We start from the raw sequence: 11938 nt of genomic DNA on the forward strand, positions 1-11938 counted from the left end.
AAGCAGACTGCACTTGAATTGACTCCACATCACGTCCAGGAATTAGGAAAGAAGAGCGGTGCGCGTCTATTACCTCTGAAATTATACAGAGTTTCCGCATATCCTTCGCATAGCTTTTTAACGTTTATTATTAATTTATGATAAAAAATGTCGAAGGCGTCGAATTGTTTTGGTAACATTGAATTTATAATTGTTCTGTTGTATAACAGCAGGCTGCTGTACTTTACTGTACATAATCTATATATGCGTCACTCTCTTGCCAAGATAAACATTAACTTGATCTACCAGTAAGTAAGGTACCATTGTATTTTAGACAAGATCACTTTACAAATGCAACTGCATGATGTTTACAAAATAGTTTACCAATATTCTCCAGATGTCAATTTGGGGTTAAAAAGTGATATAAACATTAAAACAAAATCAAAGATGTACTAGTAATTGTGATGCTATTCTTATAAAATACATCATAAGGCTTTGGACAAAAAGACTAAGAGACGAACAGAAAGACGGACTGATAGACAGAGACAACGAGTCGGACAGAAAGACCGAGACAAAGGGATGGACAAAAAGACAGAGGCAAAGAGACAGACAAAAAGATAGAGATAAAAAGCGGACAGAAAGACAAAGACAAAGAGTCGGACAGAAAGACAGAGATAAAATGACAGAGATAAAGGTACGGACACAAAGACATAGACAAAGGGTCGGACAGAAAGACCGAGACAAAGAGACAGAAAGAAAGACAGAGATTAAAAGACAGAGATAAAGGTACGGATTTAAAGACAGAGAAAAAGGGTCGGACAGAAAGACAGAGGCAAATAGACAGACAAAAAGATAGAGATAAAAAGACAGAGATAAAGGTACGGACAAAAGACAGAGACAAAGAGTCGGACAGAAAGACAGAGGCAAATAGACAGACAAAAAGATAGAGATAAAAAGACAGAGATAAAGGTACGGACACAAAGACAGAGACAAAGGGGCGGACAAAAAGACAGAGGCAAAGAGACGGAAAGAAAGACGGAGATAAAAAGACAGAGATAAAGGTACGGACACAAAGACAGAGACAAAGGGACGGACAGAAAGACAGAGGCAAAGGGTCGGACAAAAACACAGAGACAGAGGGACCAACAGAAAGATAGAGACAAACAGAAAGACAATAAGACAGAGACAAAAAGTCGGACAGAAAGATAGAGATATAGAGACAGAGACAAAGGGACGGACAAAAGACAGAGACAAAGAGTCGGACAGAAAGAAAGATTAAGAGACGGACAGAAAGATAGAGATAAAAAAGGCGGACAGAGAGACAGAGAACAAGAGTCGGCCAGAAAGACAGAGACAAAGAGACAGAGACAAAGGGACAGACAAAAAGACAGAGACAAAGGGACGGAGAGAAAGATAGAGATAGAGACGGACAGAAAGACAGAGACAAAGACACAGAGACAAAGGGAAGGACAAAAAGACAGAGAAAAAGAGATGGACAGAAAAAACAGACAGAGAGATGCGTAGAAAGATAGAGATAAAGAGACGGACAGAAAGACAGAGAAAAAGAGACAGACAAAAAGACAGAGACAAAGAGACGGACATTAAGACAGTCAAAGAGACGGAAAGAAAGATAGAGATAGAGACGGACGGAAAGACAGAGACAAACAAGGAAAAAAGTCAAACACAAAGAGAGGGACAGAAAGATAGAAATAACACCAGCCAAATTTGTTAAATATAAATATCAATAGGAAAGAGGCTTGAGATATATCTGAAGCATTGTAAACAATAAAAATAGAAAAAATAAAATTGAACCAAAACTGTGACCATGCCTCATTAAAAGACGTACATTTTACCTAAAAAGGACCACAAAAATACAGCCTCTTAAAGTGTTAAAATTCATGTGTCGGAAAAATTTATACAAATTCACAATTATTCAACTATCATCTGAGCGATTTAGACTTCCGGTTCGTTTACGTCAATTTAATTCTCACCAGATACTGCATGGTAATTATAGTACACTATAATAGACTTGGTACTAAATATGCATACCGTATATATAACCAATCATAAATATATACAAAACTGGCCAACTTTTTGTTTTACATATTATATGCATGCGCGGATCTAAAAGGGGGGGGGGTGTTTGGGGTCGGGGGGAGGAAGGGGGTCCGGACACCTTAATAATATAATAATATTAATATTAATTAATATAATAAATTCACACAGTGAAATACACTTTAAACATATCGTAATCCATTTTCGACTAAAGTTTATATTAATGTCTGATTAATGGTTTCATTACAAACAATTAAATTAAAATTGATTGTTGATAATGTATACGTTTTTTCATGCATATATTAAGTGCTATTTTAAAGATTTAATGCTGTTGAGAAGATTAAAGTTGAAGACATCAAACTTTACCACCTTGTAATGAAGTCTTAAGATTTGTTGCCTATCGGAATAAAAAAAACCCAAACAGTAGAGTTATAATGAATGGAAAATATTAACCAAAATTAAATCCGTCAAAATCAATGGTTTACCTTGTAGGCTCAAATCCGCCAAAATTTCACTGTAGGAAAACCATTGACCGTAATATATAATACGGTCATCAAAACATGTCGGCCGAGCTTATCGGTAGGACTTTTTAATTCAATATTTCTTTCATTTGTTAGCATATCTGTGCAACTTCGAATAAAAATTGAATGTAGGCTACTGAAAACTTGCTTATGGCTGTTATATATCATTTGAATTAAAAAAAAGATAATGCTGTTGTACGACATCAAAGTTTTTGAGAATGTAATTTATATATATTACGGTCATTGGCTTTCCTACAGTGAAATTTGTGTCCCGCCAAAAAACCCGGCTATGAGTACATGTATATGCTACAATCTGTTTAGGGGTTCTAATCTAAATTGTGTGGAGCTAAGTATAGTAATCTTCCTAATTAAAACATTTTTGTCATTCTGAACAATTTAAAATTGTATTAACTTCAAAATACATGGTTTTTTCCCCCGCATAATTGTTAATATATATAATGATTTTAAAGATCATGGAAAACATCACATTTCATTTATAAAAGAAAATCACTTTCTACATCATACAAGTCACATAATAAACATATTGTCTTATTTTTGTTTTCATTAACTAATGTATAACTACCTTCTTCGACCTTTATTTGTAATAGACGGTCTACAAGATATCATTAAATGATTGTTTTTGTATGAATACTCAGTAAAGGTCTCAGTAGATGATACTGTACACAAAAATGTTGTACGATATATATCGATAAAATATCTCGCCTGTACAAAACAACCTTATCAAATTCATTCTCAGTTTTAGTAAACTTATCACCATTGTTTCTTTTTTTTCTTCAACAAATGGCTTTATTATGCAGTTATTTTTTATTTTTGAAGTCAGTATTTTAAGATTTGGAGTTTCCTTCAAATGTACACGACACTTTATACCTAGTTCATTCCTAGTTATCTTTCAAAACCTTGGTCTTTTTTAAAACTAGAAACACGTGAATACATAAGAATGCAAAACAGTGGGTCACGGGCCGTCAATAATACCTTACCCTACCCATTTGCGAGAAACATTGCCACCCCAAATGGTCCGGAACTAATAATTTGGCAGCTCATTCAACAAAAAGCACAATGCTTCCTGAATAGTATACACAGCAACACGAAAAAGGAAGATTTACCTATTGGTACAACTCTCATCTAAGGCGCGATAAAATCAGCCATTAAGACAGGGAGTTACAGTTTTCTCTATCAATCGGTTGATTTAAGCCTCTACTTTAGATCTCATTTGTAATTCGTTTAGATGGGCTGTGCGTTGTAAGGGACTATAATTACATGTGTATAGACCAATACGTCACCGTAAATCACCAAAAAGGGCCAACGATAGATAGATAGATAGATAGATAGATAGATAGATAGATAGATAGATAGATAGATAGATAGATAGATAGATAGATAGATAGAGAGAGAGAGAGAGAGACAGACAGAGAGAGAGAGACAGAGAGAGAGAGAGAGAGAGAGAGAGAGACAGAGAGAGAGAGAGAGAGAGAGAGAGAGAGAGAGAGAGAGAGAGAGAATTAAATCGTTATGCAGTATACTTATGGAGTGTTTCTTTCTTAAAATTATTGATAAGCACATAGAATCAGTTTATCTTGTTCGTCACAAAAAATTTTGTCAAAGAAATTGTTAATATCTTTACTTTACATTATTTGTAAACAAATATAAGACTCAAGCTTTGTTTACATAACAACTTCTTTCCTCTGTATCTCTCTTGTAACTTGACATTTTAACATTGAAATTTTGAATCATTCAAAATACACAAGTAAAATGGCTTACTTGTGTATTTTGAATGAATACATAAAAATCAAATTTTCATAAGTAGATTGATACAGTCTAAAATGACCACGACCATCGAACGCACATAAACAGATAAATTGGGCAACGTAAAATCATTTACTTCTGCATTGCAATAAACAGACTTATTATTTCCTGGGCTTTATCCAGGCCACTCTCAACGCTAAAGCATTCTATTTATCCGTCAAATTACAAATTTTAAAAATCTTGACATTTAATTAAATATACTACATACATGTGTATATACAGTGTCTGATTGTCGTGCCCCTGTATGATAAAGGCGAGCATTGTGACGTGTGGGGAAAATCTTTGATTAACATTGTCAACACTTAGCTTCTCTTCAACAAATAGACGGTGAAGTCCCTCTTGATCGGGCGCGCCCAGACTAACCAATACTAGAATGTATCAATAGATGCTGCAGTTGGTCACACGTGACGTCATCTCCTACTTATAGCCGGGCCCCTCTTCGGTCATCAGACAGTTCACACTGCGCACATCCCGTCTGCTTATTCATTTATAATCCGCAGTTTATTCGTGGTTTTCAGAAAATGTTGACCAGAATTAGGCTGTTACTTCATGAATTGTTAAATTAATGAACATAAGAGAAAAAAATGAACACCGCATTATACAAATATACACTATATGTAAATACACACGATATTTTTTCTCTGAAAAAGTATGTTGATTATCTGATATGGAACTTTGATCGTAACTGTAATATCTTATATTTTGTTTAAGTATTTTTATGCTTGTATTCTTTTTATATTTTCAGTCTTCAAATTTTCTCTTACGATCAACTGCTGAGTATTTTAACAACTGCGGAAAATTCATTTGCTAACTTTTTAAAATAAGTTCTTTTGAGCTGTTTCAAATAATTGTTCCTGTTACATGCTAACATGTCATTATATACATAGTACAGAATATAGTTATGTCATAGTACAGCATATACATGTAGTTATATACGATATTAAGTCGATAAAATGTGACTTCTATAAAATTGCAATAATATATACTGATATCAGATACATGTATGTACCTTAAATGTACGTGTGAACAGATTCAAACAATAAAACCAACTTAGTTATGGTCTTTCATTTTAAATTATCGGATTCACTATCTTGAAAAAAAAAAGTGTGCGTGTGTATGTGTGAAAATTAATAAGCGTGTGAGAGGATGTCGCTAAAGCCGGAAAATATAATCAAAGCCTTTTCTTTATATTTGTGATCTCTTGACTTGGTCAGACTTTGAAAGGACCAGATTCACCGGTTTTCTTGAAAATTAATATGCGTGTGGGAGGATGTCGCTAAAGCCGGAAAATATAATCAAAGCCTTTTCTTTATATTTGTGATCTATTGGTCAAACATTGAAAGGACCAGATTCACCGGTTTTCTTGATTGAAATCTTATATTGTTAAAATATATTATTATAAGTATACGGTTACATCACCACACCGTTTATTTTCTTCATAAAGAAGTGGACAGATATAGCCTTTATCAACTTCTATTCACACCCCCCCCCCTATAAACAGTGTAAATATACACGCTAAAAAAAATAATAATACGGGTTCCAAACACACTCATAACACACTTTGACACGGCGGACGTGTTACAAACAGAACATACAGAATGGTTCACAAAAAAGGAAGCTGGTCGGTTAACGAAGTTGCCAAAATAAGATTTTTATTTAGTCAGAAAAATTCCTTACATTTAGCGTTAAAATTGAACATTTTGCTAATCCCTTTACAGAGCTCTTCTTTTTAGGAGAACAATATGGCCAAGAAATGGCCACAACAATCCAGCCCTCTTAATCAGGCTTTGGTGATGGTTATGAAAAACGTAAAATTTAAAATGTTAATTATAACTAAAAAAGTAATTATTAAAAGTTTAAATTGTACGTATTCTTCAAAAATGTACAGACCAGAGTTGAATCTTTTTTCATACATTTATCTGTTTCATCAATATGCTGGGATTAGCGTAAGATGTTAAAAACATTTAGCGAAGTCAGTTCATGCATCATCAACATTAATACTTAAAGCGAGCTCTTGAGCAAGAACTTACAGGAAGTGGATTCCATAAACCGGAAATCATGATATGACACACTTGATTTGATTTAATGGGGAAACACCTCGTCATTTCTCGATGGTGCTAGGCTGATGTCAACAACATTACTCAGATGTGATTGGTTTGGGTAACATTGAGTATTTTTGAAAAGCGGTACAATGATTTACAGAGAACCGCAATTTCAGGGTGTTTATTCTCCGCAAATGCTGCTTTAATCTTATTTTAAGTTAACTTTAGTTAGCTTAGTTTACTTTAGTTAGTTTACTTTAAAGATGAAGACCATTTATGAATATGTGTTATACTAAAAAAGAAACACAGCAGATTCATATATTTTGAAAGCCGCACATAAGAACTTAAGCCCTTTTCACAATTGGCGCACGACCACTTTACACCACTTTGCGATCGAAATTTTTGAGACAAGCACACTATTCACACTATTCAGACGCGACCGAACTAAATTATCCAAATTATCGCAGTGCAACGCACGAACATTTGTACGAAAGTTTTACAACGTAGTGTGTACTCGCAAGAGTGATACACGATTTATAAAGATCGTAAGATAAATCGCTGGTGTTCATGCGTCTGTTTTGCGACCGTGAGACTGTTGCTCAACGTGTCTCATGTAATCTTGCAACGTTTTACTATCATTGCACGACTTATCAGCCTCAATACATGTATGCCATGCTTTGCTACTAGTATGTATACCCTGTATAAATATCTCTGTTTCAGAACAAAATTTACAATATACATTTATTGCATGATGGTGAGGGAAATACATGTATGAAGATTTATTCCCTGAAGAAAAATCATTTCCCGAGGGCTTCGCCCGAGAGAAATTTGTTTTTTCTTGGGAATAAATCTTCATATTCCCTGAACATTAATGCAATAAACGTTTTATTATACCAAGCAACATATGATTACACAAAATACGTTGATTTCTAATAATGTTTGACTTTTCAACAGTCGCAACATTAACGTCGTGATTGTTTAATTTACCATAAAACTGTCTCACTTTTCTTTCATAAATCATAGATAGTTAAGTTGGTTCTGAGATATAAAGAGAATTATAATGATTAAATATTTTTGATTTAGTCATATTTGTCTTCATCGTATGTTCATATCGGCTTTTTCATTCCTATGACATCGCCCTGTCACGTGACTTTCTAGACCAATAAGATATAATAGAATAATCATACTGAGGTATAATAATAAATGCCGCTGCATATCTGTATCTTCTTGGGCGGTATCTTTTCTCGCTTTCAACTATGTCTACTGAGCATGGGCGGTGTATATACCCCCTCTGACACGCACGATCATTCGTACCATGGAACGCATAATCGCACGTCCAATCACATTGGTGCACGTTCAATCGTCCGATCACATAGTCTCTCGCGCGTTCATATCGTATTATCTTTCAAAAGTTGCTTTCATTGTACAACAGTCGCATACAGACGCAAGATATATCGCAAGATTCAAGGCGTTTACATCGTACAATGCTCGCTCAGATCGTGCGAATACTTTTTTCATATGCGGTTATTTCGGCAACAATTAACGATTCATATCTAATTTTTTCAGTCGCACGAATATTTGGTCGCTTCTGCTCGTGCGCCAATTGTGAAAGGGGCTTAAGCAAATGTAAATATTTCCAGTTTTTTTTAAACCTAGGCCCGTCCTTGAAGAGTTATCGTCCTTTGTTTTTTAATATAATCAAAAATCAATTCTCAATTCACAAAAACTATAAGGTAAATGATATTATATATTTCAAATCAAACGTACTCATTGAGATAAAAAGGATCTTTTCGTTTCTGGATTTCTCGGTACCCTTTGCATTGTAAAACTACCATTCATCTAAACTTATAAATTAAGGCATTTTGTGAATAAACTACAAAATGCCTGCACCAGAGTACTTGATTACACCTTTTATATTTCAACACTTGCGTGGTGACGTCCGGAAGGTATAATTGAATTTTAACTGATAAGTTGTTATTGTGAAATCAATCAAAATCCTACTTTCATTTTCAAGCCCGAAATAGCAAATATGACAGTGTAAGTGGTGGACACGCTTTGGTGGATCCAAGTCAGGGATAGTTTGCATCAAAATATAAACATGCAGTGAAATAATATTGAATGATTACGTAAAGAGTGAATACATCGAAAATGATTCAATTTGTTTCTTAAGTGGGCGATACATTAGCTTGAGAACTTTCCATAACGGGGTAAAGGCCCTGTCACACCAAGCTGCGTCCCCATGGCGTGTCCACGGCGTTGTAAAATTAATGGAATCGCAGTAGGATCGCAAGGAAAATTAAGAAAAAATATACCGTTTTATTTGAAAATTGTACAAGTGGAGATGTCACGGCGTCCTGACGGCGATCGAGGCGTTCTTACGGAGCTCCCACGGCGTGTAACTGCGTTTCCACAGAGTTCTACTCGGCGATTGACTGCGCTCTCGCCGAGTCTCCGCCGAGCGCTCATGACGTGCTAGGAGTTTTTACCGTGCGTCCACGGCGTGCTCTGCGCGCTGACTGCGTGCTCAAGACGTTTTTTACTTCTTGGTAGGTTAATATTAATTTGTACAATTGTATGGGAAACAAACAAGAATTTACAACTAGTAAATACATGATTAAAATATTGTTTTGTTTTCATGAAAAGGTACATTGTAGTTGAAACATAACCACTTCTAAACAATTTGTGAAGGACTAGAACAAAATTCTTAGTAGTCAAGTCTACAAAAAGATCCGTTATTGGTTGTTAGAAAAAATAGAAATGATGTGAAAACATCAGAACCAAATGGTATGAATTCCATCTACGTCCATTGATAGGTCTTGGAATATTAGCAAATGCTACTTTTTACATAGTCGTCTACATCCAGTTTGATAATTACTACATCGCTTGCTATTGTACAACAGCCATTTTTCGAGTTTTCTTGGTCTTGATGACAACGCACTAGAAACGCCGAGGGAGCGCGGTTTAAACGCAGAAGAAACGTCAAGAGAACGCAGCAACAGCTCTTTGGGGTCGCTGTGTGAACGCAGCCAAATGAAAAACAACTTGTTCAAACGTTGTGGATGCGCAGTGAGAGCGCGATAGATACGCAGTGAGATCCCAAAGCCTCCGTGCAAGCGCAATTGACTTATCACTGCGTCTACACTGCGATTAGCTGCGGTCCTTGAGCGCGCCAACGGAGCTCTTGTGGCGCTGTTGAAGACCTTACGGCGCTGTCACGGCTACCTCACTACGCTTCTACAGCGTGTTTATCAGAACGCAGAGCCACGGCGCGTACTTTCTGCATGTTCAAAGTGCGCGCCGTCGCATGGCGTTTTTAAATGTTCAAGGCGATCCCACGTCGACGGACGAAGATGCCGTTGCGTTGTTACGGCTCTGTAGGAGACTCTACTGCGTTAACCGTGGCGTTTTACATTATTTAAGGACGCAGCGGGATCGCCGTGAGGACGCAGCTCCGGTGTGACAGGGGTTTTACCAAGAACGCGGATTGACTAATTAACGAAAAGTGTAGGACGAGTTCATCATGCATCGCGGGCAGATACCTTTGATCGGGCTTCTATTAAAACAAAAAAATAATAAATTAAAATAGAACAATTAATGCGATTTTAGTAATAATGGAAAGAACTTTCCAGAACGGAGTGTCCAGAAACGGGTTGACTAATTGACATCATGGTGGAAAGTGTATGGCGATTTAACTATCGCCCAAATACTTTGAATCTGACAACTTTGGTTTAAGATATGCATGCAAATGGATAATAATGCATAAACAAGCATGTTTTAATTTTATGATTTTTTTATACCACGACAGAATGATTGTAAACCTTAGACATCAATTTGTAAACATTAATGAACAGATTATTGTATTCTACATCTATAAGTTTAATGGGGATGCCCCCTTCCAGGTTGTTCTTCAAAACAGTCTTATATCTGAAATTCTTATTTGGGAGAGTAGTACAAATTATAATGAAAATTGACCAAAAGAACCAAATTTAGAGAGAGGTACACTATCCATTCACTGATTTGTAATAAATACAATAAAAAAGTTTATTTTTTCAGTCAGCTGTAACAAACAGGCCACGTACATGTATATATTATTCATTTCAGTTTAGATTTTTCATCCCTGCCCGCTCCTCTAAATATCCAAGAATGCAGTTTGTTTTTTATTTCAATTTTAAAGAATAGGATAGGGAAAAAATCGGATAAAGTATTTACAAAAATGAACAAAAATATCAATATGGTTCAACATATTTTAAGTATTATATGATAATAATGTGTAAAGTGTAAATTCCCGCACTTGCGTGGGGTATCATCTAGTTCTTTCTAATTCTATGCTCATGCAGCGGTAATTGCGCTTATCAACCCCCCCCCCCCCCCCCCCCCGTTATTTATATGTCTGCAATATCCATTACATACAATTGTGTTCCATAAGGTGCGTTTATACCTGATAAAAAGCTGAGGACACTACAGTGAAGTATGTCTAATCAAACAGTACAACACACTACATCATCATGTACTTCAGGCCGCAGTATCCTTCTCACTGCAGTGTTTATACAAACCTACCATGGTCGAATTTGATCTGAAATATATCATTAAAACTGTACCCACGGGCTCTAATTCTATACAGTACAAGGATAATAAAAATTAACTGTATTTTAATACTAGGGTAAACAGTAGGCCGATGGTTGCATATTCGGCAAGTCAATCGTAAGTATTGGTAGGAAACTAAGACTGATCGCCTATCCATCGTATTGAATTTCATACAGTCAGAACATGATATTGTATATATATGATACTAGTATATAGCCTACTTTTAAGTGTATTTAGTGCAAACACTTGTTGGTTGTTTTATTTTGATTTTTTTTCTATGAAAATTACTAAAATTTACACCATTAATCAGCTACTTTAGGCGATTCAAAGTTTCTTCTATGTTTAGCGGTCACCGTGAGATCAAATACTTATCTTTCTATCAGGGGAAAAACATCCACAAACATCAGAAAAACACACATGATTATTTAATGTATCAATAGAAGAACATTTTCCTTTTTTGAGTCTTTTCTTTAAACGGTACCCCCCCCCTCCCCCCACACACATCTAAATCTCAATCTCGTGCACTGTGCACAAATGGCATAATGGTAAAACAAAGCAAATTTAAAAATCCTAGTACATGTATATTTAAGCATGAATTTTACACTTACATTTTATTTGGTACATGTATGAGAGGTTTTTTTTAAATCTTTTTTAAAATTTTTCATGCTTCTAAACCAATCCGTTCTCGAACTCTAAACAGAGAAAAAACTTGGAATGGCCTTACCATACTTGTACCTACTTGTTTTATTATGAAACTCTTGAGAGGTAACGACACCAGACAATGCTGCGGAAGGACTCCTTGTTTTTTGTAAACAATTTTATCTGATATGTCAAGAGCTAATAAAATTAGCCAACAAGCATTTAAACGTTCGGAAATAGATTTTTAAAAAGTTAATAGATCAATGACGTTAGAGGTTGACGTAAAATGGTGGG

At 35.5% G+C, this 11938-nt stretch overlaps 1 pseudogene; it reads left to right on the forward strand.

The window, feature by feature from the left end:
* Positions 1-243: 243 nt before the first annotated feature.
* On the forward strand, positions 244-1584 carry LOC136275590 (octapeptide-repeat protein T2-like; annotated as a pseudogene).
* Positions 1585-11938: the final 10354 nt, after the last annotated feature.

Source organism: Magallana gigas, chromosome 5 (assembly GCF_963853765.1).
Source record: "Magallana gigas chromosome 5, xbMagGiga1.1, whole genome shotgun sequence".
NCBI classification, from domain to species: Eukaryota; Metazoa; Mollusca; class Bivalvia; order Ostreida; family Ostreidae; genus Magallana; species Magallana gigas.